The sequence below is a fragment of the Macrotis lagotis genome, chromosome 1, assembly GCF_037893015.1.
Source record: "Macrotis lagotis isolate mMagLag1 chromosome 1, bilby.v1.9.chrom.fasta, whole genome shotgun sequence".
NCBI lineage: Eukaryota > Metazoa > Chordata > Mammalia > Peramelemorphia > Peramelidae > Macrotis > Macrotis lagotis.
This window is the reverse complement of record NC_133658.1, coordinates 594003190-594030565: the sequence shown is the minus strand read 5'-3', so window position 1 is coordinate 594030565 and position 27376 is coordinate 594003190. Positions and strand designations below refer to the sequence as shown.

General features: G+C 37.4%; 1 pseudogene; it reads right to left on the bottom strand.

Moving 5' to 3' along the window:
- Positions 1-22400: 22400 nt before the first annotated feature.
- Positions 22401-25682, bottom strand: LOC141521717 (barrier-to-autointegration factor pseudogene; annotated as a pseudogene).
- Positions 25683-27376: the final 1694 nt, after the last annotated feature.

Genomic DNA, 27376 nt, shown 5'->3' with positions numbered 1-27376 from the left:
GGAGCAGTCCATTTATTCCTACACTCTCTTGTGTTTTTAGTAGGAATGGATGCTGTATTTTGTTAAAAGCTTTTTCAGCATCTATTGATATGATCATATAATTTCTGATAGGTTTGTTGTTGATATGATTGAGTATACTAACACTTTTCCTAATATTGAACCAACCCTGCATTCCTGGGATAAATCCTACTTGATCATAGTGTATTATCCTAGTGATAACTTGTTGTAATCATTTTGCTAAGATTTTATTTAAGATTTTTGCATCTATATTCTTCAGGGAGATAGGTCTATAATTTTCTTTCTCTGTTTTAACTCTTCCTGGTTTAGGTAACAGCATCATATTGGTTTCATAGAAAGAGTTAGGCAGAGTTACATCTTTCCCTATTTTTTCCAAAGATGTTATATAGAATTGGAACCAATTATTCCTTAAATGTTTGGTAGAATTCACTTGTGAATCCATCAGGCCCTGGAGATTTTTTGGGGGGAGCTCAATGATGGCTTGTTGAATTTCTTTTTCTGAGATAGGGTTGCTTAGGTATTTAATCTCTTCATTTAACATGGGAAACTTATATTTTTGTAAGCTTTGTGGGATAGTGGATTCTTGGCTGCATTCCAAGCTCCCTTGCTCTTCAAAATATCTTGTTCCAGGCCCTTCAATCCCTTAATGTTGATGCAGCCAGGTCCTGTGTAATCCTTACTGTGGCTCCTTGATATTTAAATTGTTTCTTTCTGGCTGCTTGCAGGATTTTCTCTTTTATCTGATAGTTCTGGAATTTGGCTACAACATTCCTTGGTGTTTTCATTTTAGGATCTTTTTCTGGAGGGGAATGATGTATTCTTTCAGGTTCTACTTTGCCCTCTGGTTCCATGATATCAGGGCAGTTTTCCATCACTAGATCTTGTAATATTAAGTCCAGACTTTTTTTTCTCTTCAATGTTCTCTGGAAGTCCAATAATTTTCAGATTGCCCCTCCTTGACCTATTCTCAAGGTCAATGGTTTTGCTGATGAGATAAATTACATTTTCTTCTATTTTTTCTATTTTTTGATTTTGTTTAACTGGCTCTTGCTGTCTTATGAAGTCATGAGTTTCTGTAGATTCCATTCTTTGTTTTAGAGAGGAGTGTTCTTCATTAACCTTTTGCAACTGCTTTTCCAATTAGTCCATTCTACTTTTGAAAGAGCTTTCCTTTTGACCAATTGAGGTTTTGAGAGAATTATTTTCTTTTTGTATTTGTCCAGTTGATGATCTGAGATTTATTCTCATTTTGTATTTGTCCAATTGGATTTTTTAAAGATTTGTTTTCTTGTTGCAAGGTATTAATTGTCTCTCCTAAATTTTCCAGTTGATTTTTAAACTCCTTCCTTATTTCTTCAAGGAAGTTTTTCTGTGTTGAAGACCAGGTCCTATTCTCCTCAGAGGTTCTAGGTCTCTCTGAGTTAGGGTCATTCCCTTCCAAGAATTTTTCTATGTATCCACGTTTCCTCTGACCCTTCTTCATTTTACTAAGACCTTGAGTTGGGGAGGGGCTGGTTCACAGGGGCTTGGTATCACTAGAGGCTTTACTCATTGAGTGCAATTTCTCTGGCTGGCCAGTAGGAGGTGCTGGTTGCTTTCTCTGGAGTGTCTGTGACCTTGATTGAGGCCTTCTCCCTTAGCTTGAAGGGAGGAGTTGGAGCTAATGAATCCTTTTGCCTTCAATCAATGGTGGGCTTTGCCCTGACCTTAGGTCATACCTCTCCCTATTGTCAATTAGGCTGGTTCTTCTGCTCACACACCTGTGCCTGAGGCAGAAGTAGTCTGCTATTGTTTGTTCAGGGAAGAGGCCTCAGCAGCAATGGAGGTGTGGACTCAGAGTTCCTCAGACCAGAGGAGCCCTGGGATGTTGTGTCCACAGCTATCCTGCACCGGAACTCTCTCCCCAGCCCTGTTGGCAAGCTCCAGTGTGCCCCTGCTCCCTAGTTGACTCAAGCCCCTGCTGTCTAGCCCTGCCACTCATCCAGCAGGTCCAGCTCTCTGGCCCTCAGACTCCCTGGCTCTAATTCAGCTGCCAATCTGGTTGATCCGAGGCTGATCTGCCCTCTGCACCCAGACTCATCCATCCAAATTCATCCAGTGCTGCTGAGGGAGAGAAATCCTGAGGTAGATGTTCTTTTTCCTGGCTTTTCTTTCTGGGTTTTTTGGTTCTATTTCTTTTAAGAGGTTTGTTTCATAAGATAGATGGGGAAAGATCAGGAGACTTTAGAACTGTGCCTGTCTTCTCTCTGCCATCTTGGCTGGAAGTGAGAATCTTCTTTTTTTTTTTTTTAAGGTTTTTGCAAGACAAATGGGGTTAAGTGGCTTACCCAAGGCCACACAGCTAGGTAATTATTAAGTGTTTGAGGTTGGATTTGAACTCAGGTCCTCCTGACTCCAGGGCTGGTGCTGTATCCACTGTGCCACCTAGCAGCGCCTTCTGATTACTTCTTCAACCTAGATGTTATTCTAGATTCCTCAACAAGTCTCACCTCTCCTCCCCATATCCAAGGTCTGTTGATTTCCCCTTTGCAATATCTTTTGAATAAGCTCTCTTTTCTCTTCTGTCACTGTCACCACTCTGGAGTTCTCATTTATGTGAGTGTAGCTCCCTTTTTGCCTTTGTAGCTCTCAGAAAGGAGTGTTGAACTTGCAAGGCAGTGGGAACTGTAGCAAATTTAAGTACACAGTCTCTTTGTAGAATGCTCCTTTTATGTCTCAGGCAACCAGGAAGCCACATCTGCAGACTAATCAATTCTCCAGGATGATTTCCCTATTGCTATAAGGAGAAACTGGTTAAGCCTAAATGAAACATTTATTGCTTCTACCATAGACCCGGAAAATATGCGATTTGGGAGGGTTAATATTTTATATGGATTAAAATCAAACTGATTAGCTACTTCTTGAGAGAGAGGGCAAAGCTCTGAGGAGTTGCGACATAGGCAGGTAAGTTTTAATAAGATGAGGAGGGAGATAGAATACAGAGTGGGGGATTAAAAGTTCACTGTGGAATGTCTACCCAGTGAAGAAAGACTTGGTAGAGAAGCATGATGGGAGTTCCAGGTGGTCAGCAGAGCAATTGACCACTGAGTGAAGGGCAAAAGCATCCCTGAAAATTGAGAAAGAGGGACAAGAAGTGGACATGGTGGTAGTAGTGGGAGTCAAAGATAAAACTTTACCTATCTTACAATTTGACTATGGCCAAGTTTTACACACAGAGGGAAATGGCCATCTGTATTTATATACTGTTGTGTATACATGGTGTCTGTATACATAATACTTTATTCATTGATGAATTCTGATGACAGCTCTCTTCCCCAGTCAATATCAAATCTTCTGGATTTGTCTAGGAACTTCAGAAGCAGAATCTAGGTAAGAGACTTAGTTATCCAATTTCTATCCCTTCGCAGATCAGGAAATCCAGAACAAACAGCCTAAAGAAAAAAACCAAAAAGGACATATAAGTCAAACCAGTGGATCTCTTCTGTCCTTACCCTGTACTAAGAGAAAATAAAATGGGCTAAGCTAGAGCTGTTTTATGCCTTAAGAACACCATCAAATGTAAGGGGGGAAAAAGTAGTTAAAAATGCTGGTTAAAAAGTAGGCAGATTGACCAGTAGAACAGATTAGGAGCCTACTAGCCTAGGGTTCAATAAATGCCCAATTACTTTGATAAAAATTTATTATTTGAAAAAACTGCTAGAAAAACTAGAAAGTAGTCTGGAATAAATTAGTTCTAGATACATCATATACTAAGATTAACTCCAAATGATAAATGACTTAGTTATAAAAGGTCACATCACAAACAAATGGTGGAACAAGAATACAATACAATACAATACAATACAATACAATACAATACCATACAAGAATACAATTTCTCATTCAAACTATAGATAAGGGAAGAGTTAAATGAGTAATTTTTTAATACAAAATTGAAAAAATTTTGTATAAACAAGACAAATGCAGACAAAATTAGAAAGGAAATAGTTATACTGTATTGTTTGAGCTGAAATTGTCTTGCCTTCTGGAGAGCAATTTGGATCTATTTCCCCTTCAAATTACTAACTTGTGTATATCCTTTGATCCACTGATAGGTCTACTAGGCCTATGCTCCAAAATGATTTTTTATTTATTTTTTTGTTTGTTTTTCAGGTTTTTGCTAGGCAATGGGGTTAAGTGGCTTGCCCAAGGCCACACAGCTAGGCAATTATTAAGTGTCTTAGACCGGATTTGAACCCCGGTACTCCTGACTCCAGGGCCAGTGCTTTATCCACTGTGCCACCAAGCTGCCCCCAAGTTTTTGTTTTTTAAAGAGAAAAATAACCCATACAAATAAAAATTTTTATAGCATTTCTTTTGGTGGCAAAGAAGTGGAAAGTAAAGGGGTCAGATGGGGAACAGTTTGGACAAATTATCCTATGAATGTTTTTAGGGTTTTTTTTGCAAGACAATGGGGTTAAGTGGCTTGCTCAAGGCCACACAACTGGGCAATTATTAAATGTCTGAGGCCGGCTTTGAACTCAGGTACTCCTAACTCCAGGGCTGGTGCTCTATCCACTACACCACCTAGCCGCCCCCAGACATGAAAGTAATGGAATGATTGTGCTCTAAGAAATGATGAAAGGTAAAAAGAAAACATGGGAAGACTTACATAAACTGATAAAAAGTAAAATGAACAGAACCAGGAGAATAATTTCTGAAACAACAAAAAAAGACAGCAACTTTGAAAGACTTAAGAATTCTGTTTACTATGATGACCAATCATGATTCCAAAGGACTAATGATGAAGAACGATAACCTGCTTCCTGACAGAGAGATGATAGACTCAATATGTAGAATGAAACAAACATTTTTGGCCAGTGTAGAGATTTATTTTTGCTTCACTATAAATGTTTATTTTAAAGGGGAATAGAAGGAAGAGAAAAATATTAATTAAAAAAGAAAACAAAAAGAGATAATAACATAAAATAATCATACCTGTATAATGTAGCATAGAACTTCCATGGAATGAAAGGAGGGAAACATGACTTTTGGATAGTTAAGTAATCACTTCTGATTGGTCCTTCGCTGTCTCTTCCCACCTCTATCCTAAGATAGTGTGATGTGTAGAAGAGGATTGGCCATTGAGCCAGAAAGAATCACTTGTTTATTAGACTTTAAATGGAGATATAACTTCCATTATGCCAAGAGTGTGGGTGGACTCTGAGAGACTCTCTTTGAGATTTATCATGGAGAATGGAAGGAAGCTTCCCACACCTCCTTTTCCCAGCACCTACAGTAATTGTTTCTATATGGCAACTAGAGTTTGTGCTCATCTAGTTGAGTCTGAGTCAAGATTTCAAGGTCCTGGCTGCCTCTCTTATTTTTTATTTCTTCTTTTGAGCATAGATGATCAATAATTCTGAGTCAAAAGTTCTAGCCTCACTCCTAGAGTTCAAGAGGTGAAACCTCTTGGCTCACCTTCAGATGGGACAGGTATGTGTGTGCATGTGAGTATTTCCTGTATTTCTACAACAATTTTAAGAGGAGAAGATGACCACCCAAGGAAGGATGAGCCCAATGGTGCCCTGGCTTGTCACAAGATATGAACCAAGAAATATTTGTTGAGAGTACAGAGCTGAGGTAAAGAAAATCCTACTCTTTTTTTTTTTTTGGAGAGGCAATGGGATTGAGTGACATGCCCAAGGTCACACAGTTAGTAACAAATGTCTGAGACTAGATTTGTACCACCTAAATGTCCAAAGAAAATCCTATTCTATTGTCCCACTAAATGTTCCTTGGAAGAATTTAATAGGAGTTATAAGTTACTCTATCATGTTTTAAATCTCAAAGAGCATTTTTCAATTAAAAAATATTTTAAAACACCTCCTATAGGCCAGGTGCTGGCCACTTGAGATACAAAAAGAAGGTAGCCAAGACCAGCCCTCAAGGAACTTACAAACTAAATACCAGTCTTTTGTGTTTTAAGCTTTTCTCTTGTATGGAGGAAATAAATGCCTTCTACTTGATCTACATTGTACATTGAATAATTTTCTACTTCTTTTGGGGGAACTTAAAGTCATTTTCCCCAGGGCTCTTGGTTGGTGTATTACATCGAAGAAAGTCTAGCATTATAAATCTATCTTTTCTTTAACTTTTATGGCCTAAGAGGAATGTTCAGGATTGCAATATGTACAAGAATTATTTCTCTGTCACTGACATAATTTTGATCATAAGAGTCCTTGTCAGAATACTAATGATTGTTCAGGTTATCTCTGAAGCCTGAATCTATGCTTGAACATAATAAAAAACCCTAGGTTTTTTATCTCTATAATTTCTATGTTGTAGTAAATATATTTTTGGCAGCAGTTACCTACTATATGAACTCCGAGAGGATATATTTCTCCCAAAACAGATTCCTAGACAGTGTTTAGGAATTTTAGCTCATTTATATTATGCTTTAAGGTTTGCAAAGTGATTTACATAAATTATCTCATTGATTCTAACAACAACTCTGTATGGTAAATGCAAGCTTGAGACAGCAGTGTGATATGGTGGCCAAAAAAGCTAATATATAACTTTCAGGAATATGGAGGTAATCATCCCTCTGTAATCTGCCCTTGTCAGATCTCACCTGGAATATTATTTTCAGTTCTGGGTGCCCGAGTTTAAGAAAAACATTGCTAAACTGTAGAGTGTCTGAATATTGAGTGACTTTGTTACCATGCCAAAGGTAAATTAATTGAAGGAACTTTTATTGTTGTTAGTCAATTAGTCATGTTCTATCCTTGGTGGCCCCATTTGGAGTTTTCTTGGCAAGAGCACTGGAGTGGTTTGCCATTTCCTTCTCCAACTCATTTTGCAAAGGGAGAAATTAAGGTAAACAGGATTAAATGACTTGCCTAGTCACTTAACACAGTTAAGTGTTTGAGACTGGAATTGAACTCTGGTCCCCCTCACTCTAGAGCTGGCAGTCTATTTACTGTGCCACTTAGCTGCCTCCATTGAAAAGACTAGGGATGTTTAGATTGGAGAAGAGAAGATTCATCAGGGTTATGATAATTGTGTCCATGTATTTGAGAGGCTGTTATGTGTGAATGAGGAATAAGATTTGTTCAACTGATCTCAGAGTAGTGTGAGGTGGGAGATGACATGGGGGAGGGATGACTCAAATTGGTACATTTAAGCTTGAAGTCAGGAAAAGCTATCACCTGTTAGGTATGATATGGTGGAGATTCTTTTTATGTAAGGTTTGGACTAGATAGTACTAAGTCACTTTTTTTTAGGTTTTTGCAAGGCAATGGGGTTAAATGGCTTGCCCAAGGTCACACAGCTAGGTAATTATTAAGTGTCTGAGGTCGGATTTGAACTCAGGTACTCCTGACTCCAATGGTGCTCTATCCACTGCACCACCTAGCCACCCCTACTAAGTCACTTTCAACTCTCAATTGTGATTGAGTATTATCAAGCACCCACTTGTGCTGAACCTACAAAGAAAACAAATTCAAACAGTCCCTCTCCTCAAGTTGTTTAATTCTGTCATGGAAACAATATTTACTTTCATTGGCACTTAGTTTATAGATGGAGAAAGAGGAGTTCAGACAGGTCAAGTAACTTGTTTAGGGTCAGTAAGTAACAAAGGGAGGATATGAACCTATGTCTTCCTCAAGCTAAACACTACTACAAACTGCTTTTCTGGATGTTGCATAGTAAATACTTCTGACTTGGTATAGTTTCTAAGCGACTTTGTTGTTTGGAATTTCCCAAGAGCATAAATTTCCTTGGAAGGGACAGCCAGGTGACACAGTGGATAGAGCAGTGGCATTGGAATAAAGAAGATTCATCATCATGAGTTCAAATTTGACACTTATTAGCTTTAGGTACTTATTAGCTGTGTGACCCTAAAAGGAAGTCACTTAAACATGTTTGACAGAATTTCCTCATTTGTTGAATGAGCTGGAGAAGGATATGGCAAACCACTCTAGTATCTCTGCCAAGAAAACCCCAAATAGCATCATGAAGAATTGCATACATCTGAAAAGGCTAAATGCCAACAACAGCAATTCCCTTGACCATTGTCAAGAACTTGAAAAATATGACTTCCAATTTATTTTTTGTTCAGCCACTTTTTAATTGTGTCCACCTCTTTGTGCATAATATTTGTTGAGATTTGTTGTTGTTCAGTCCTTTAGACCCATGGTACCATACTATCCATGGCATTTTCTTGGCAATGATAACGGGGTGGTTTGCCATTTCCAGGCAAATAGAGGTTAAGTGACATGTTGATGATCATATAATTAATAAATTTCTGAGGCTTCATTTGAACTCAGGTCTTTCTGATCTAGCCTGTCCAATATCCCTGACAAATTGTTAGGAACTGAGCTGCAACATCCCAAACCCTTTTGCTAACAGTGGACCTGTCCTAATTATCTCATTACAAAAGTTGTCAGTGAAAGCAGACTCTTAATTTGAAAGCCTTGTTGATCTTCAGTGATCAGTCTGCCTTGATCTATCATCTATCTATCTATCTATCTATCTATCTATCTATCTATCTATCTATCTATCTATCTATAATTTATCTAAGGCAATGGGGTTGTGACTTGCCTAAGGTCACATAGCTAGGCAATTATTATGTGTCTGAGGTTGGATTTGAACTCAGGTCCTCCTGACTCCAGGGCCAGTACTGTATCCACTACCCCACCTAGCTGCCTCACTTGATCTATTTTTTTTTTTTTTGGTTTTTGCAAGGCAAATGGGGTTAAGTGGCTTGCCCAAGGCCACACAGCTAGGTAATTATTAAGTGTCTGAGACCGGATTTGCCTAGGTACTACTGACTCCAGGGCCAGTGCTTTAGCCACTGTGCCACCTAGCTGCCCCCCTTGATCTATTTTTAATAAATTCCTTTAATCTTCTTTGACCCGAGTTTTGCCTTGTTAATCAGGGTGAAAACCTAAACAAAGAATTTTTCTTTCAGGACTATGACCTTTCAGTGTTGAGGTTCTGGACTTATTAAGGATTAAAGAAAATCTCATAGGAAATAGGCAGAAGCACTCATTTGTGAATGCTGTCTTTATTCTTACCTAAGGTGATTTTTCTAGAAATAATGGCAATAATGGAATTAAACACACAGCTGCATCAAATCCCACTCAGATTTGAAAAGTGTGTTAGTGAGACTCTGAATGCTTGGTCAGAACAGCTGAAGAATTGTGAACAGTGGTTATCATATCCATTTACTTATAGAAAATGGAATTTAATTAAGCATAGTTCACATAATTTCCACTGATTTAACAAGTCTTCACAGAGTTAGGAGTTTTGCTGCTGAGAGGGGGAAAAAGATCTTATATTTACTCTTTGAAATTGGAGACAGGGAATATGAGAAGCAAAATTGTAAGTAAATACAGTAAGCATTATTACTTTTTATCTTGCAGTTGAAAAGCTTCAAATTTTTGATAGCTAAAAACTGAATACCCATGTCCATCAGGCATATAGAGCAAGAATTGCCAAAACAGCTGTGGAAAAGCTGCAAGAAGACAATAGTGAAAAATGGAAGACATTCTTCCCAACATGAATTTTCTCAAAAAGTTTAATATGTTAAAATATAGTTGGACATTAAGATGTAACAGCTTATTTAATAGAGTTGAAAAAGAATAATAGTTTTCTTTAAGCCTCTGAGCAAATGATAATGTGTTTTGAGATGAAGAATAAATTAAAAAAAACTTGCTAAGTCAAGCATGGCATCTGAATATGAATGGAGCCCTGCACATTTAGAAGGAAAAGCCAGAGATGCATCTTCAAGGCACTTGAAATGTTATAAGATAATAAAGGAGGATGAACTATCCAATGAAGAAATGATGCTACAGAATAAAGAGCATAAGAAGGATAACAGTGGTTTTGGTTGGGATGGGAAATAGTCCTCTTGAAAGAGAGAAACAGGAATAAAGCAAATGAATAAAGCATAGCAATTTAGTAGTTTTTCCAGGGAAGAAAATGGAGCATGAATACTTTAAATAGACAATATCTGAAAGAAATCAATGCTATTTTTTGGGTGGTATGACTGTTGAGGTCAGTTGCATGAGGGAATCATTTAGAACTTGCTTTAGCTATGTCTCACATCTAGTCAGTTGGTTTGGGCTGATGTTTTTGGTATTCTTAGTGCATACTACTGAAACCTGAAATCTTATCAAAATCTTATTGAAGTGATTTTGAATTTAGTGTAAATGAAGATATAGGCTCATACCTATGAAAGTGAGTTAACTTTTTCTTGGGCCACAGACTGAGTCCATAAAAATTTTACCTAAATACATCTGGTCAACTAGCTAACCTGTGCCTTGGATCAGATGGGAGAGTGTGAACTGCTTTGTACAACCTACTTACCTTTTAGGTAATTGACTCATTGAAGAGTCAGTGAAGAAGAAAATTGTTTCTATAAGTGAAAACTGGTACACTAAAAAAGCTTCCATGTTTTCATGTGTACCATATTCTTCTGTTTCTAGTGAGTCCTTTGAAAACTACCCTATTTTCAAAGCATATTTTAGGTGATAATATTCAAAATTATAGCTTCTGAGTACCTACCCATTTTTTCTCTTATCAGATAACTGATAAAGACAACTGCAAAGGACAATTAATTAAATAACATAGTAAAAATAAGTGTCAAAGATAGTCTCCTGTACACATGGGGATGTACTTTTTCACAGGTTACTACAGCACCATTAGGAGATATGATGCATTAAAAAAGCATGCATGACCAAGAAACATGCATACAAGGATTGCATGAATAGTATATACATTCCCCTGGAACTTTTCTTCTTCTGATGCTTTACTTTCTGCTGGCTGTGTTATTTATTAGACAGGGAGCCTCTGCTGCTCATTTCCCCTGATACCTGCTTTCTGGAGGTATCTGGACTGAGGTGCTTTCTTCTAGTATCTCTTGCTGCCATCTATAGAACTACAATATTAACTGCTTGGTATGTAAAGCTCTAGCACTTAAAATGCAAAATATCTAAAATCGAATTCATCATCTTTGCCACAAAAACTTCTCTTGCCCCAATTTTCCTATTTCTGTTGTTTGTATCACCATATTCTCTAATTTAAAACTTCAGAAATAATCTTTGACACCTCCTTTTCTCCACAGTTTTGTTCATTCTACTAGGACACATCTCTTGAATGCTGCCTCTTCCCTATACTCATATTGTTTCCAGCCTAGGTATCTACAAGCCCTTATCATCTACACCATTAGAATAATTTTATAAAGATTTTCCTGCTTTTAGTCACTCTCCTCTCCAGTTCATTCTTTATATAACTGCCAAAATAATTTTCTTAATGTCTTTGCAACATACCTGTTCAAAAGCCTCTAGTTGACCCTATTTCATCTAGGACAAAATGCAAATTCTTCAGCCTAGCATTTCAAATCCTCTGTAACCTCTCTTGACTTGCTTTTCTAATATGTCATGATACCCTCCTTCATACACTCTTTGTTCTGACTGAAGCAAATATTACCCAACTTGATCCCGTTTTTCCTTCCCTGGTGTATTTCCTCTAGGCATCTTTCATGCCTAAATTATGAGGTGTTAAGGGAAGCCCCAGATCATTTTGAAGAATGGTATGTCTGTCATAGCCATGGGCATTTCAGGAGACCTCCCTTCCCTTTCTATCTTTTATCATAATGTAGTTTCTATTTTACATTTAACTTTGTCTAAGATTATGATTGCTGTCCCTGCTTTTTTTCATCAGCTGAAGCAGAATAAATTCAAAACCAGTCCTTTATTGTACTTAGTTGTATCTTTCATTCTAAAATGTGTTTCTTGTAAACAATATACTCTAGGATTCTGCTTCTTAATTCATTTTATTATCCATTTCCATTTTGTGGGTGAGTTCATCCCATTCACATTCAGTTACAATTACAAGTTGTGCAGAACCAAGAGATTCAGAAGGGAGAACTGTAGAGGGCTAATCTCAACCCTGTGCTATCTTTATCCATTCTATACTTTCCCCAACTCTCCTCATAAGTAAAATTAATGAAGTAATACATTTTTTTCTCAACTTGGAACATCTTACTCTTTCCATTCCAGCTTTTAGATTAGTCACTTCTCTTTGAAGCCTTCCCCAATTGCTTCAAGTGACATTGATCTCTATCTTCTCTGAACTATTATTATCTGTGTTGGATGTGTGGGATGTTTAGGGAGGACTAGCACCTCTTGTGTGAGGGCTTCCTGAGACTTGGGCTGATCATCTACCTTTGTTGTTCACTGTTACCCATGTCTCATCCATGACTCCAAGAAGATGTAGCATGCTCAATGACCATACCCTAGCAAAACTAACTTGATAATCTAACTAAACCAGGTTGAGAGTAACTGATAGACCTCAAACTTGTAGGTGAATTAGGGGGAGATATCTACTCCAAACATGTTAAGACTTACCCCAATGGAATGGGTGAATGAACACAGTTTTATCCACGAAGGTGGAGGAAACAGGTAGGAATACAGAGATTGTTCAGACTCCATTCTCCTTTGATGACTTTGCATTGCTTTTTTTTTTTTGGTAAGGCAATTAAGTTAAGTGACTTGCCCAAATTATTAAGTGTCTGAGATCAGATTTGTACTCAGTTCCTCCTGACTTCAGGGCTGGTGGCTCTATCTACTGTTCTACCTAGGTGCCCCCACTTTGATGACTTTGGGGAAAAGCTTGATGCTGTTGACTTTGAGCAATTCTGCCTTGTTTAAATCCAATTGACATGCAATTCAAGATGTCAATAATCTTCAGGAAACAAAGGACAACATTATCTTTGTTATTGTCATAATTTAACACTTGTGAGCTCTGTCTTGTGTTTTTTTCTATTTCATTTGTATAAGTATGACGAAACTCTCTTTTTGAAAATGCCTTCATGTCAGAAATGTAAAGGCATTTAGTGCACAACTGGATTCTAGACAGTGGTGCCTGGCTTTTTTGAATTGATTCAACAGATATTTTACTGAAACATACTTTGTTCTTAATTTGGTATTGCAAAAGAGACAAGAGAAGTAGAAGTTGATGAAAATCTTGTTTGAAGACAAGATGAACAAATGAAATAGAGAACAACACAATGTACTTAGTTTACTTTTTTAATTTTATTTTTTCCAATTATATATGTATATATATATATATATATATATAAAGTTAGTTTAATATCCATTTTCTGTATGATTTTGAGGTCCACATTTTTCTACCTCTCTCCCTATGACAGCAAGGATTCTTATATAGATTATGCATGTATAATCATATTGCTTGCTTCACTCTTTAAAAAATAATTTTCTTGCAGGTTATTTTCTAAAGCACTCCTTCTTAATCTTTTTTGTGTTATGTATCCCTTTGACCTTCTTGTGAACCATAATCCTATTATGATTTGTGGTTTATATTCACAATTGAAGGAAATGCTAAATTTTAGTTGAAGGATAGTGAAAATAAATATGCAATTTTTTCCTATCCAGGTTTATAGATGCCCTGAACCTACCCACAAATCCTGACCATGAACACCAGGTTAAGAAATATTACTCTAAAGGGAATTGTACCTCATTCAGAGTTTTAAAAAATTGCTCTGTGTGATGTTTGTCTGTAGTCCCTGTTCCTGGTCAGGATGAAGCTGATGACTGGTCTCCTAGTTTTCCTCCACTCCAATTTCTACTCCCAGGGTTGAGGTATTTTGCTTCAATCTATCTTTGTTACCTTTTAAAATAAAAGTGTTAAGGAGCCTGGAAGGGGAAGAAGTTCCATGTTATTACAAAATCTTTATATGCTCTAAAAACTAAAGTGGAGTCAGGGTAGATGTTCAATATTTGTTCCCTGATGTGTTGCTGAATGAAATTGATCCATGTGAAGTATTAGGGGTGATTTTTGTGACTGGATGTACTTGGAAGTTTTAATGTCTAATATAAAACTTTTAATGGCAAAGATAATTACAAAGCACATTCATGATAGATACTGTTGCAACTAAGATTTAAAGTTCCAATTAACAGGAAGGAAAAGAATGCTATTATTGGAGAACCAAAATAAAAGATTGTTCCATGCATCAATGGGATATAGCTACTTCTCCTTCCCATCTTAATCCTTAGTTGTCCTTCAGTCCTGCTCTCCATTGCCACTTCCTATCTGAGAACTCAGGTGTGGGTATTATTATTAATAATAAATATGATAATGATAGGATATGACTGGACCTGTGATCTCATTGGCATATTCCTAGATGATGATGAAACTCATTCTCCTAATGCAGGTGGGTTCTCCTCTGCAACTTACAGTCTTTGCTCCTTAGAGTACTATGATTTGTCCATCCAGGATGGGTCAGAGGTAGTACTTGAACCTAGGTCTTTTGACTTCATGGTCAGCTTTTGTACAATACTGACACTTGGGAATGATAATGATAAAATAGATGAAAAAAGTTAAATGCTTGTCTTTATCATTTACAGGTGACCACTCATACCTATAACCTTGTTAGGAAGGGAAGATATCAGTCCTACTTTATAGATAGGAAAACAAACATAGAGAAATTAAGTGACTTGTCCAAAGTCACACAGTTAGTAAAGGCAATGCATTGACCAAAGTTTTCTGACTCCAAGTCTAGAGCTCTGGGAAAAGCTGTGAAGTGAGGGGTTTGTCTTTTGGGGCTCCCATCATTCCCATTCATCTGCTCTGTATGAGCCTCCCAGTCCACTTTATCCTGGTACAGTCCCTCTGTTATTCCCTTTTATCAAAAACTTAATGTAATACCCTTTCTCTGGTATTACTTCTATTTTCATAGAGTATATAAAAAAAGAACATATATCTAGCTCTTCTGAATTCCCCCTCCCCTCCAATTTAGCTTATTACTGAGCAATGTTTGTCCTTCACTTTCAAAGAAGACCATGACATCAGGTAGGTGATGCCATGACAAGCAAATAAATTGCATTTGAATGAAGGGATGCTGTATTAAGTCACCAGACTCACTTTGTTCTCCAGAGTCATCTGGGTCCAGTGGTCAAATATAAGTCAGGATGATTGGAGATGACCCTGAATTTGAGGCAATCAAGATTAAGTGATTTGCTCAAGGTCACACAGCTACTAAGTGTCAAATATCTGAGACTGGATTTGAACTCAGGTCCTCTTGAGTCATTTGGCTGCCCTAAATACTGAGCACATAGGAAGAAGATAGCAAACTTTTTTTTTTCAAATTTCATCAATCTGAGATTCTGGTTCTTTTGAGTTCAATATCTGGATTTTCCTGATGATAAACAACTACACACAAGAGTTGTAGAATAGACTTGGTTGGAAATGTAAAAGTTACTGTTGTTGTTACTGTTATTATGTGTTGAAAAGCAGTTTGATATTATGTAAAGAACTCACATTTCTACTTATTTGCTAGACATCTATTTAGATGCTACTCTAGCACTTAAAATGCAAAATATCTAAGATTGAATTCATCTGCCACAAAAATTTCTCTTGCCCCAGTTTTCCTATTTCTATTGTTTGCATCACCATATTCTCAGTTACTCTAACTTAAAACCTCAGAAATAATCTTTGACACCTCCTTTTCCCCATATTTTTGTTCGTTCTACTAGGATACATCTCTTGAATACTGCCTCTTCTCTATACTCATATTGTTTCCAGCCTAGGTATCTACAAACCCTTATCATCTAGACCATTAGAATAATTTTATAAAGATTTTCCTGCCTTTAGTCACTCTCCTCTCCAGTTCATTCTTTATATAACTGCCAAAATAATTTTCTTAATGTTTTTGTAATATACCTGTTCAAAAACCTCTAGCTGACCCTATTTCATCTAGGATAAAATACAAATTCTTCAGCCTAGCAATTCAAATCCTCTAACCTCTCTTGACTTGCTTTTCCAATATGTCATGATACCCTCCTTCATACACTCTTTGTTCTGACTGAAGCAAATGTTACCCAACTTGATCTCGTTTTTCCTTCCCTGGTGCATTTCCTCTGGCATCTTTAATGCCTAAATTATGAGGTGTTAAGGGAAGCCCTAGATCATTTTGAAGAATACTCAACTTAATTTGCTGAGATTACAGGAAGTGAGTGGGCCTTTCCCTGAGGAGCCCCTTTCATGGAAATAGATTTAAGCCCTGGTTTTTGGCTAAGAGAACACAAGGAATGCCTCTGATTAGTCAGATGCAACTGAAGAACCTCATTTAATGGCAACAGGGGGAAGACACTTGAAGGAACTCCCCCTTTTCTCTGTCTTTATAAGCAAATTATCAAATAGATTATACCCTTTAATTTTTTAAAGCTTTCTCCCCAGACTGGGGCTTAGGAAAAGAAAGAAGGGGGAAGGGAATATATATTTACATAGCACTTCACTTCCTATGTGTTTGCTGACTCTGCTAAGCACTTTAGAAATGTTTTCTCATGTGATCTTCACAGCAAAGAGGATCAGATTAGCTTGTTTGATGAAACTGAGGTTAAGTGACTTGCATGTGTGTGCCAGGAATGCCTCATGTGAACTCTACCTAGATCTTTTTTCTGGTCTTAGAGTCCCTAACAGCTGGCCTTGATAGTAGTGTGAAGTTGAAATATTCAGACTGTATATAGTTCCAGACTCTTTGATGTCAGTCAAAGTTAGCATCTCATTGTACAGTGTGCTCTCAATATCTCTGCCTTGACCAAAATTGATCTTGGCAGGAAGTCCATATGCTGAAAAGTACTTTTCCCATAAAACATTAGCAATCATATCAGCCTTCTGGTCCCTATAGGGTATGTCTTTGTATATGCTGTGAAAAGAAAATCACCAAAATATGACTTATATTCTCCTAATAGGTGTCACCAGTTTTTTTAAAGTTGTTTTAGTTCTGTCACAATTTTCCATGACCCCATTTGGGCTTTTCTTGTAAAGGATAATAGAGAGGCTTGCCATTCCTTCTGCAGTTCATTTTACAGTTGAGGAAGCCAAGAGTTAAATGACTTGTTCAGGGTCAGCTAGTAGGTGTCTGAGCTTAGATTTGATTTTAAGTCTTCCTGAACTTTAGATGTTCTATTCATTGCCACCTAACCATCACAGAACCAGTTGTAGTAGTACCTTTTTTTTTTTTGGCACAAAATTAGGGCAATTAGGTGGCAAAGTAGATTAGAGCACTGGCCTAGAATCACTTACTAGTTTTGTGATCCTAGGCAAGACATTTCCCCCTTTCCCCCTCAGTTTCCTGAAGGAGAAGGAAATGGCATACTACTCCAATATCTTTGCCAAGGAAACTCCAAATGGTATCACCAAGAGTCAGACATAACTTGGCAGCAAGTAATGATGAGTAGCCAAGTTTTTCACTGTTGATCCTACTTACAATAATTTTATTCATCAGGTGACAGTTTGGTATGGTATCTGCTGTTTAAACAATAGTACTTTCTAAGGACTAGAACTTGAGCTTTCTAGCATAACTTTCTTGCTTTTTTAACTTGTTTAATTTCTTATAGTCCTTTATTATCCACCTGCTTTTGTTGCCAGTCATCTATTGTCATCTTCAGGCAGCTGGGTGGTAGAGTGGATTCTAGAGCACTTAGCCTGGAGTCAGGAAGACCTGACTTCAATCTAGATAAACACTTACTAACTGTCTGATCATGGGCACGTCGCTTAGCATCTACCTGTCTCCATTATCTCAAATTTAAAATGGGGATCATTATAACTCCTACCTCCCAAGATTATTGTGATGATCAAATGAGAAAATATCCATAAAGCACTTAGCAAATGCTTGATACTTTTTCCCTTCAGTTAATGGAGGTAGAGAAGGTTGTTTCAATGACACAAAGTTCAGTCACTGATGATTTATAGTCTGATGGATATCCCAAGATCTCCGTGCACTCTCATTTATCCAGATACCTGGATATTGTGAGAAATGATTCATTAGGGCCCCGTAACATCCCAATGAGTATTAATCAGTTTAATATTTTATATAAATCATATAGGGATAATTAGATGAGATAGGGTCTTATAATAAGCCTCAAATTTTAATATAATGTACACTACTTGTTTACCAAGTTAGGAAGTTCAGTTGTGCACTCACAAGAATGCTGACAAAGATATCTCCATACTGTTTTGCTCAAATTCCATTTCCAAACCCAGCATGGGTGGGATGCTTTGATTCTTCTTCTTCTTCTTCTTCTTCTTTTTTGGTGATGCCTTGATTCTTTGAACATTTAATCAATGGAGATGCCTCATGCTTTGTACTCCCTGAGATCCCTCTGCAGATAAACCATTTTTGGGGGCTATGCTTTAATTTTTGATCCTCAAGAGCAAGGTCTATCAACCAACGAGATTCTATATTTTACCATATCTCTTTTGTTTATTTGCATATCAAACTCTATAAAAGTAAGGTCCTGGGAATCAGAGGTATTTCAGAAAACAAGGAAGATCTCAGGTCCTTGTATTAGAGGGGACCATGAACCCTTTAATAAAGTACCATTGACTCAGAGCTCTGCCCCAGTTTCTTTTTTAGCAGATTGGACATTTTTAAACTCTATAAACTTCACTCCTTCCTTAGGTGTGAACATGCTTCAGTGTCATGTGACTTTTGGGACAAGGTATTTACATTAATCTTTCTGTTTTGGTAATATATGTTGAATTTATGGTTGACTAGTGCCACCACCTACCTCTGGCAAGTTTTTTTGCCACTGGTCAGTGAATTGTTTTAAGTCCACACTTGACATTTTCTTCTAAATACATAGCCTTTGAACAGACTCAATAAATCCCAATACAAAGCTAAGAACTCCATCTTGTGTAGGAGATAATGAGTTTCACTACTTTGTTGGCAAAATAACTGGTTTCCAAGTGACTACAGCTCTTTTTAGTACAGGACTTCTCCCAAACTGCCCAGCCTGGTGCTATTTTTAGATCTTTACAAATGGGTATGTTAGAGTTGACTAAATCTTTGGAAGCTCTTTCACATTTGTCCATCCAACAATTTCCAAAGGGCTTTATAGAATTTAAGGCAAACTGACTTTTCTTAATATAAGCATATAAATGGTTTAGGTGATTAATCAACAGAAGCATAATTTTTTTTTTTTTAGGTTTTTGAAAGGCAATGGGGTTAAGTGACTTGCCCAAGGCCACGCAGATAGGTAATTATTAAGTGTCTGAGGCCGGATTTGAACTCAGGTACTCCTGACTCCAGGGCTGGTGCTCTATCCACTGCACCACCTAGCCACCCCTAAGCATAATAATTTTAAAAAATTATTATTTATTTTAAACATTAATTTAAAAAAAGAAATTTGAATTTCAAATTCATTTTTTCTCTTCCCCCTCTCATTGAGAAGGCAAATGTCAATTATACATATGAAATAATTCAAAACATATTCCATATTAGTCATGTTGCAAAAAAGCAACAAAAATAAAGTGAATAAAATTACTTCAATTTGCAATTAGAATTCAGCACTTATCTCTTTGGAGGTGGGTAGCATTTTTCATCATGAGTCCTTTGGAAATGTCTTGGATTATTGTACTGATAATAGGAGCCAAGTTTTTCACTGTTGATCATCCTTAAAATTATTTTCATCATCAGGTGTTAGAAAGTGGCATGTGCCCCTGAAATATTTGAGACATATTCAAAGATAAGAATATAGATGAAAGTTGTCTTCTTGCTTTCCTTTGCCATAGAATTCTAGTAATAGTTACTGTCTAAACAATACTGAGAACTGCTAGTTGCCTTATAGACAATATAGAATATCTTGAACTCTTGACATCATTTTGGTTCTTTTGTTCAGAGTTTGAAGATCTTCACATTTGTATCTTTTCATTTTTTCTAGTACTACCACTATAAGTGATTCATATCACTGCTACTGTACTCTGTGATGATGTCATTAATTAACATGTCTTTGAAGTGTTTTTTTTTTTTTGCAAGGCAATGGGGTTAAGTGACTTGCCCAAGGCCACACAGCTAGGTAATTATTCAATGTCTGAGGCTAGATTTGAACTCAGGTACTCCTGACTCCAGGGCTGGTGCTCTATCCACTGTGCCACCTAGTCACCACTTCTTTTCTTTTTTAAATTGAGTTGCAAATTCTCTTCTTTCCTCCCTCCCTCATTGAGAAGGTGGATGATTTGGCCTAGGTCATACATCTGTAGTCATGCAAAGCACATTTCCATGTAAGTCATGAACAGCAGATATTTTTGAATCTTTTCTTGTGTCATAAGCCATTTTGACGATTTGGTGAAGTCTGTGAACTTTTTTTTTCAAAATGATGTTTTTTAATTGCATAAAAGAAAATAGGATAAAAGTAGATAAATTAAATTGTTATCAAATTATTTTTTAAAAAGTCCAAAGATCTTAGGTTAAGAACACAGTCTCTTCAGAGATATGCACACACTTAATTTTTCCCATAAATATTACTTTCCTATCCAGCTCTGGGACTCTATCCTCAATCCAACCCATAAATGAAGTTTTTTTTTGTCTTAGTGTATCTAACTTCATTGCTCTTCTCAATCAAGCTGTCTTTTCTAACTTTACTCTTCCTAACCCCTTTTTGTTCGCATTTTGTTAGACTTTCATTCTCTTTACCAACTCTTTTCTACTGAGGAGAAAATTGTAAATCAACTTCCAAGTATAGACTTCTAATGTCAGGGTATGTAGTATTTTTGAATAAAGCCATAGTTTAGATTCTCAGAATAGTGAGTAGTTGTAATAAAAAGTGGCACGCTTATCCCACAGAGTTGTTAATATTTGTAAAACTTGCCCCACAAGATTATAGGGAAGCTTGTTTAGGATAATGAAATTCAGGCAAAGTACTTTGCAGAGCTAAAGTATTTCACATTTATCATTTTTAAAAATCATTTCCTCCTCACTCAATCCATTCAGAGATTCCACTTTAGATAACTTTCTTCCACCTCCCCTTATGCACAAGACTTCTATTTTAGTTCATCTGCAAATGGAATCACAGAATTAGAAGAGCTCTTAGTGGCCATCTGATCATAAAATCATATAGTGGAAGGAAATTTAAAGATTATCTAGTCCAGACTTCTTATTTTTAAAATAAGAAAATTTGATATCCTAGGAATTTATATGACTACCTAAGATCTCAGTAGGATTGAACCCATACCCTATGGCTCCAAATTCATTACTTGTTTAACCTCATGCTTAAGCAAGAATTCTTTTTGTCTGTTGTTTTTCATTTTATTTTATTTTTAACATTCGTTTTTTTAATTTCCGAGTTTCAAATTCTTTTTCCCTCTAGGTCCTACCATGCTCATTGAGAAGGTAAGCAATATGATACCCATTATATATGTGAAGTTATGCAAAACATATTTCCATATTAGCCAAGAAATTCTTTCTATATCATGCTCAACAAGTGGTCATTCAACCTTTACTTAAAGATACTTAATGTCTCTCTGAGAGAGAGTCTGCTCTACTTTGGGATATTTCTAATTTTAAATACATTTTTATTTGACTTTACAAAGCTAGGTTGGCCTCTTAGTCCCCCTTTGCCCCTAGTTATGACTTCTGGTACCAAGTAGAACAAGTCAGATCTCAATTCCACATAATGGTCATTCAAATTTTTGAAGATAGCTATCTGGCACACCCCCTCCCGTGTCTTCTCTTCTTATGGTTAAACATCCCCAATTCTCATATGGCATAATATTTGAGGCTCTGGATCATCCTGGATACTCTCTAGATTATCAGTAAACATTTCTAGAGTACCCACTGTGGGCCAGTAGGCAGAGATGAGGAGGGAGAGCATTGCAGGCATGGGTTTCTACTAGAGAAAATGCCTGGAGCTGAATTTTGTTCATGGAGCAGCCAGAAGACCAATGTAACTGAATGGAAGAGTACATGGGGCTTAGTATAGAATAGGACAAAAGGTAGGAGGGGACTAAGTTATGAAGGAATTTGAATGCCAAACAGAACATTTTGTATTTGATTCTGGAGGTCACAGGGAGCCACTGGAGTTTATAGTGTGTCATAGTCACACTTTAGGAAGATCCTTTTGGCAGCTGAATGAAGAATGTATTGGAGTGGGGAGAGATTGGAGGCAGGCAAGACCCATCAATAGGTTATTGTAGTAATGTAGGCATGAAGTATTGAGGGTCTGTACTATAGGGTGGCACTCTAAGTGTCATTACTAAAAGAAAGGATACAGATCTGAACACAATATTGCAAATGTGGACTAACTAGGGCAAAGTACTACAGATATATCTCCTCTTTATTCCTGGATGCTTTGCCTTTTTTACTGAATTCTAATAACAAAATAGCTTTTTTTTTTCTGGCTGCCATTTTACACTATTGATTCATTTTGTATTTACAATGAACACTCTCCCTCTTTATTCTCCCCTTCTCACTTTCCCCTTCATTTTATTCTCCCTTGTTCAGACTTTAGGAAAGTGAAACTAATTTCAGAGAAACTATCAGAGAAGCAAAGTGGCAAACACTCACAAAAGTCAAGAAGTCTTATTCTGTAAACTGTTATTGATTTTCAGTTTATTTTATGTGCTTGCCCCCTGGTGGTGAATATGAAGACATACATAATTTCATGCAAACCTTTGGAGTTTATGAATTGAAACACCATTCAGGTGTTTCTAATCTGTGGCCCACCGGCCACATGCACCCTCAAAGTCCATTTATGCAATTGACGTCCTATAACTGGAAAATTAAGGAACTTGTGAGCATATATACCAATACTGCAATATCACATTGTGTAACTGACATTGTATAGTCTCACAGACCACTGGACTTTTTTTTTAACAAAAGATATGCATATAGAAATTAGGATCTTTATTTTAAAAAATTATATAACTCGTTGGAATAGCAACAGACAACTTTATTGAATGTAATATTAATTGCTATTTGGTCACAGAACTTTGAGAATAGATTTCAAGATTTTAGAAAACACCAATTACATTTCAGTATATTTGCTACTCTATTCTCAGTTGACATCAACACATTGCCTGCACATTTGCAAATAGAATGCAGAATAGAGTTACAATCAGGTATGTAATTTTTTTTCAAGGCTGCTGACTTTATTGATTTTTTAAAAACTCTTTACAATGGCAGTGAACGTCTTTCTGTCAAAGTTAACCAAACGGCAAGAAAGAGAGCAGAAGTGGGGGATTGGGATCTGGGAAGTCACTCCAGACACCCACCCAGTAAAGTTAATAACTATCGCCACTGGAATTTTGGGGACAGGAGGCATGCTGAGGCGCGAACAGGGAGACAGTCAAAACGATGGTGGAGAAGGGAAGGCGTTCCAGGTGGGGGCGGCAGCAACAACCTTTCCTTTTGTTGGGAGATGGGAAGGGAGGGATGCTAACTGTGAAGACCCATCTTCGTGGGGAAGGGGGGCCGGCCCCCCGGCACCAGGCTCACAAGAAGGCGTCGCACCATCCTCGAAGGCAGCAGAAGCAGTCCCGAGACTGCTTGGCGTTGGCCCCGCAGGTATCCTTGAGCCACTCCCGAAAGAGGTCCTCGTCCTTCTTCAGCACCAAGAACTGGCCCAGGACCACGTAGGCCTTGTCGAAGCCCTTGTCCTCCAGCTTCTTGCCCAGCACCTCTCCGATGCCCGCCAGGGACGTCACGGGCTTTTCCCCCATGGGCTCGGCCACGAAGTTGCGGTGTTTCTGGGAGGTGGTCATGGCTCCTCGCCGCGGCCGGCTCCGCTCCCGTCGGCGGCTCCCGGAACGGTCGCAGCCTCCCGCGCGGCCTCTCCCGCCGCTCGCTCAATCCCGCAGGCCGCGCGCCGGATTCCTCAGGTATGTAATTTAAAGAAAAATTTATTCATTTGTCTTTATTGGACTTTTATAAGTTGTACCTTTCTAAAGAAAAATAGCGGCATTTCATGGACATGATGTCTCTTTCGGAAAGTATGTACTTTGTGAATAATTTTTTTTTCCCATATGAAGCATATGAAAAGTAAATGCAGAATAAAAATTTCAGATGAGCATCTTGAAAATAATTATATCGCTACAGATATAGATGCACTGTTTTGATGCACTGCATTGAAAAAACAGGCTCAGTGTTCACATTAAAAATGGCATGTTCATTTTTTGTTTAAAAAGTAAATATATCATTATACTTTATATTATTATATTTTAGTATTATAATACTCATTAGTAATATAAGTTACAGTGTAGTCATCAATAACTATTAAGTACTATTTTTTTTGTTGGGCAATGTGGCCCAGAAGAGCTAAAATGTTGAACATCCATGATCTAGATAGAAATTCCTATTTCAGAAGTTCAAAGTGTGGTTTGTGAATCCCTGGAATCTCTGAGACTTTTTCAGGGGATCCAAAAGACCAATACTATTTCTTTTTTCCTTTTCTTTTTTTTTTTGCAAGGCAATGATGTTACGTGGCTTGCCCAAGGCCACACAGCTAGGTAATTATTAAGTGTCTGAGGCTGGATTTGAACTCGGGTACTCCTTACTCCAGGGCTGGTGCTCTATCCACTACACCACCTAACCGCCCCTCAAAGTCATTCTTAAAACAATGTTGCTGTTACTGATATAAATGACTCATGAACACTTAGTCCAGAGTGATTAAAATGTTTTTTTTAATTGACATCTTAATAAATGGCATACTTCTCTCAGGGCGGGAGAGGGGCAAGGAATACAGGAAATGTTAGGTCTTTTATGCACTTTGAAAAGTTTTGTTCTAGCCCTTTCATGCCAATCATTGGCTGGAGTCACAATCTAATAGATATATTAGTCCCCATATGTTTTCCCCACCCTGCTCATTGTAATGAAAGTTTTTTTTTAGGTTTTTGCAAGGCAAATGGTAACCCCATTGTGGCTTGCCCAAGGCCACACAGCTAGGTAATTATTAAGTTTCTGAGACTGGATTTGAACCCAGGGCTGGTGCTTTAACCACTGCACCACCTAGCTGCCCCTCTGCTCATTATAATGAGCAAGAGCAGCAACTTCCTGGAGCATGGGCAAAGGAGAAGGTGGAAAGACCCTAGGTTAATTTAGAACTAGGTGGGGCAGACCTGGCCTAATCTCAGTTTTTGATCACATTGAGGCTAAATCTTGTCTTAACTCAGTTACCTGCCCATAGGTAACAAAAAAGGCAGACTCCAGTCTTCCTAATGTAAACTAACAATTTTCCCTTCACATTCTTGTGGAACTCAAACACCCCCATATTCCTCACAGTTACTATATAACAATGTTCTCTTGGTTCTGCTCATTTTGCTATTTTAGGGCAAGACTATCAATGCTTTTCTAAGACCACTGAGCTCATCATTTCTTATAGCACAGAAGTATTCCATTACAACCATTTACCACAATTTTTTCAGCCATTCCTCGATTGATGAGGATTTCTGCAATTTCCAGTTCTTTGTCACCATAGAAATGCTATAAACAACCCATTTACATCTAGAGTTTTAATTATCATTTGTGAATTTCCCACCATCTTATTTTTACTCACTTTTTGTGAAAATATTTTGGAGATATTTTGTTTCCCAGAGCTAAGACCCAGGAAACAGTCTGTGTACTGAGCACTCTCCTTTGCACTCTAGAATGATCTCACCTCTGGCAAAATGTATTGCTTGAAGTAGCACCAAGTATTCCCTTTATTTCTCAGGGTCTTCCATCACATATTCACAATCCCTGTTTCTTGTCATTGGCAGGTACTGCAATTCTGTTCTATCACAGAACTCTGGTTCTACACTTCACAGGTTGATTATGACCTCAAAGATTTGAGACTGACTGTTTTTTCAGCATCCCAAAATACTTGTATTGTACCAAGAAATGCTAACCACGAGAACTGTATCAAGACTGAAGAATGATTATGTTGTGGGTCAACCCCTTTCATATATATGTCGTCCCAGCCTTATCAGCATTAAGACCTCCTTCTTAAGAGGGGCTACTTCCATCTGCAGGAATCATTTCCCTCTCTCTGAAATTAATTAAACTTATGTTTGTGTTCTGAATCTCTTGTCTCTAGCCTATTGTTTCTGCTCCAGTCACCCAAAGGTTAAGAGATCAGTTCTTGTCCAGTTGACATTATTTTCTTAGTTTTTCTTTTTTACCCTATCTCTGTTGTCTTATCTTCTCTTCTTCCCTCCACTTTACCCACCCTTCCAAGAGACACCATATCCCCTCCCCTACCACATCACACTCAATCCATACATTCCTCTAAAAGTCCCTCCCCAACACTGTCTCCCAGGACAATGTTTCTGGTTCTACTTGTTTCACTTTGTATCAGTTCATGGAAGTCCTTCCAGTTTTTTCTGAAATCATCCTGCCTTGTCATTTTTTACAGCACAATAGTATTCCATCACAATCATGTACCACGACTTGTTCAGCCATTTCCCAAATGAAGGGTACCCCCCTCAAAAAACACAGGTCTCTTAAACTCTTAGCTCAAAACTATTTCCAGCCCATCAGCTCTTCTTTATCCCTTGGTTGTGTGGAATGTTTTAAAAAATTTAAATGATGTAATAGAAAGAAGACAATTTCAAATTCTGGCTTTGTTCTTTAACAGCTGTGTAACTTTAGACAGATCACTTGACCTCTCTGGGCTTTGGGTTTCTTATCTGAAAAATGAGAAAATGAAAATAGATGACCTATAACATCCCTTTCAGCTTGAAATATTATCATTTTAGAGATATTCTTATACAATTTAATTTTATTTAGCTCATTAAGGTAATTGTATTTTTTGATTATGGAATCTATAGCTAAATGAACCTTACAACACATCTATTGTTTAATTTTCTCCCCACTTTTCCATGGGAGGAAATGGTGATCAGAGATGTAAGGTATATATAAGATGTAAGATAATAAGCAGCAGAATTGGGATTTGAATTTAGGTTCTCTGATATCAGTACATTGTTCTTTCAATTGCACTATAGTACCATTCAGTTTAGGAACTGTCCTTTCTAATTATATCATTAACAATATGATGAGTATTCTTTATGTGACTTTATGACAAAATTGCCAAATAGGCAAAAAGCTGTGACATTCTACTAGATATATAATTTCTTATTCTGGTGTCCTGGGTAAGACTCCCAGTGGGCACTCTCTTTATTGGGACAAAATGAGGCACTTGTAAGCCACTGAACATTTTAAAGAAGGAAGTTTACTTTGCCCTAATACAACAAGGATATGCTTCAAGGATACAATGATGGCACTTAATTTTTCTGGGTGCTCTCCATCCCTAAGTTGTTTCCATATAGAAATGAGTCTGGGCAGTAGGCTAGGGTAAAGTGACTTAAGTGGGCTTCAGATATTCAGAGAAGTTTAGACTCCTTATGGCTTGGACTTTTTTTTTTTAATACTCTAAGATGCCCAGGAAACTGTATTAGGAAAGCTAAGGTTAGTCAGGTTCCAGAAGTAGCTTTGTTTTGGACCTATCCCATTGTTGGGCAGGGGTTGAAGAAGGAAGCTTCATTAGGGAATCTGGGGTCAATCACCTGGACCAGTTAATTTCTAAAGGCAACTTTG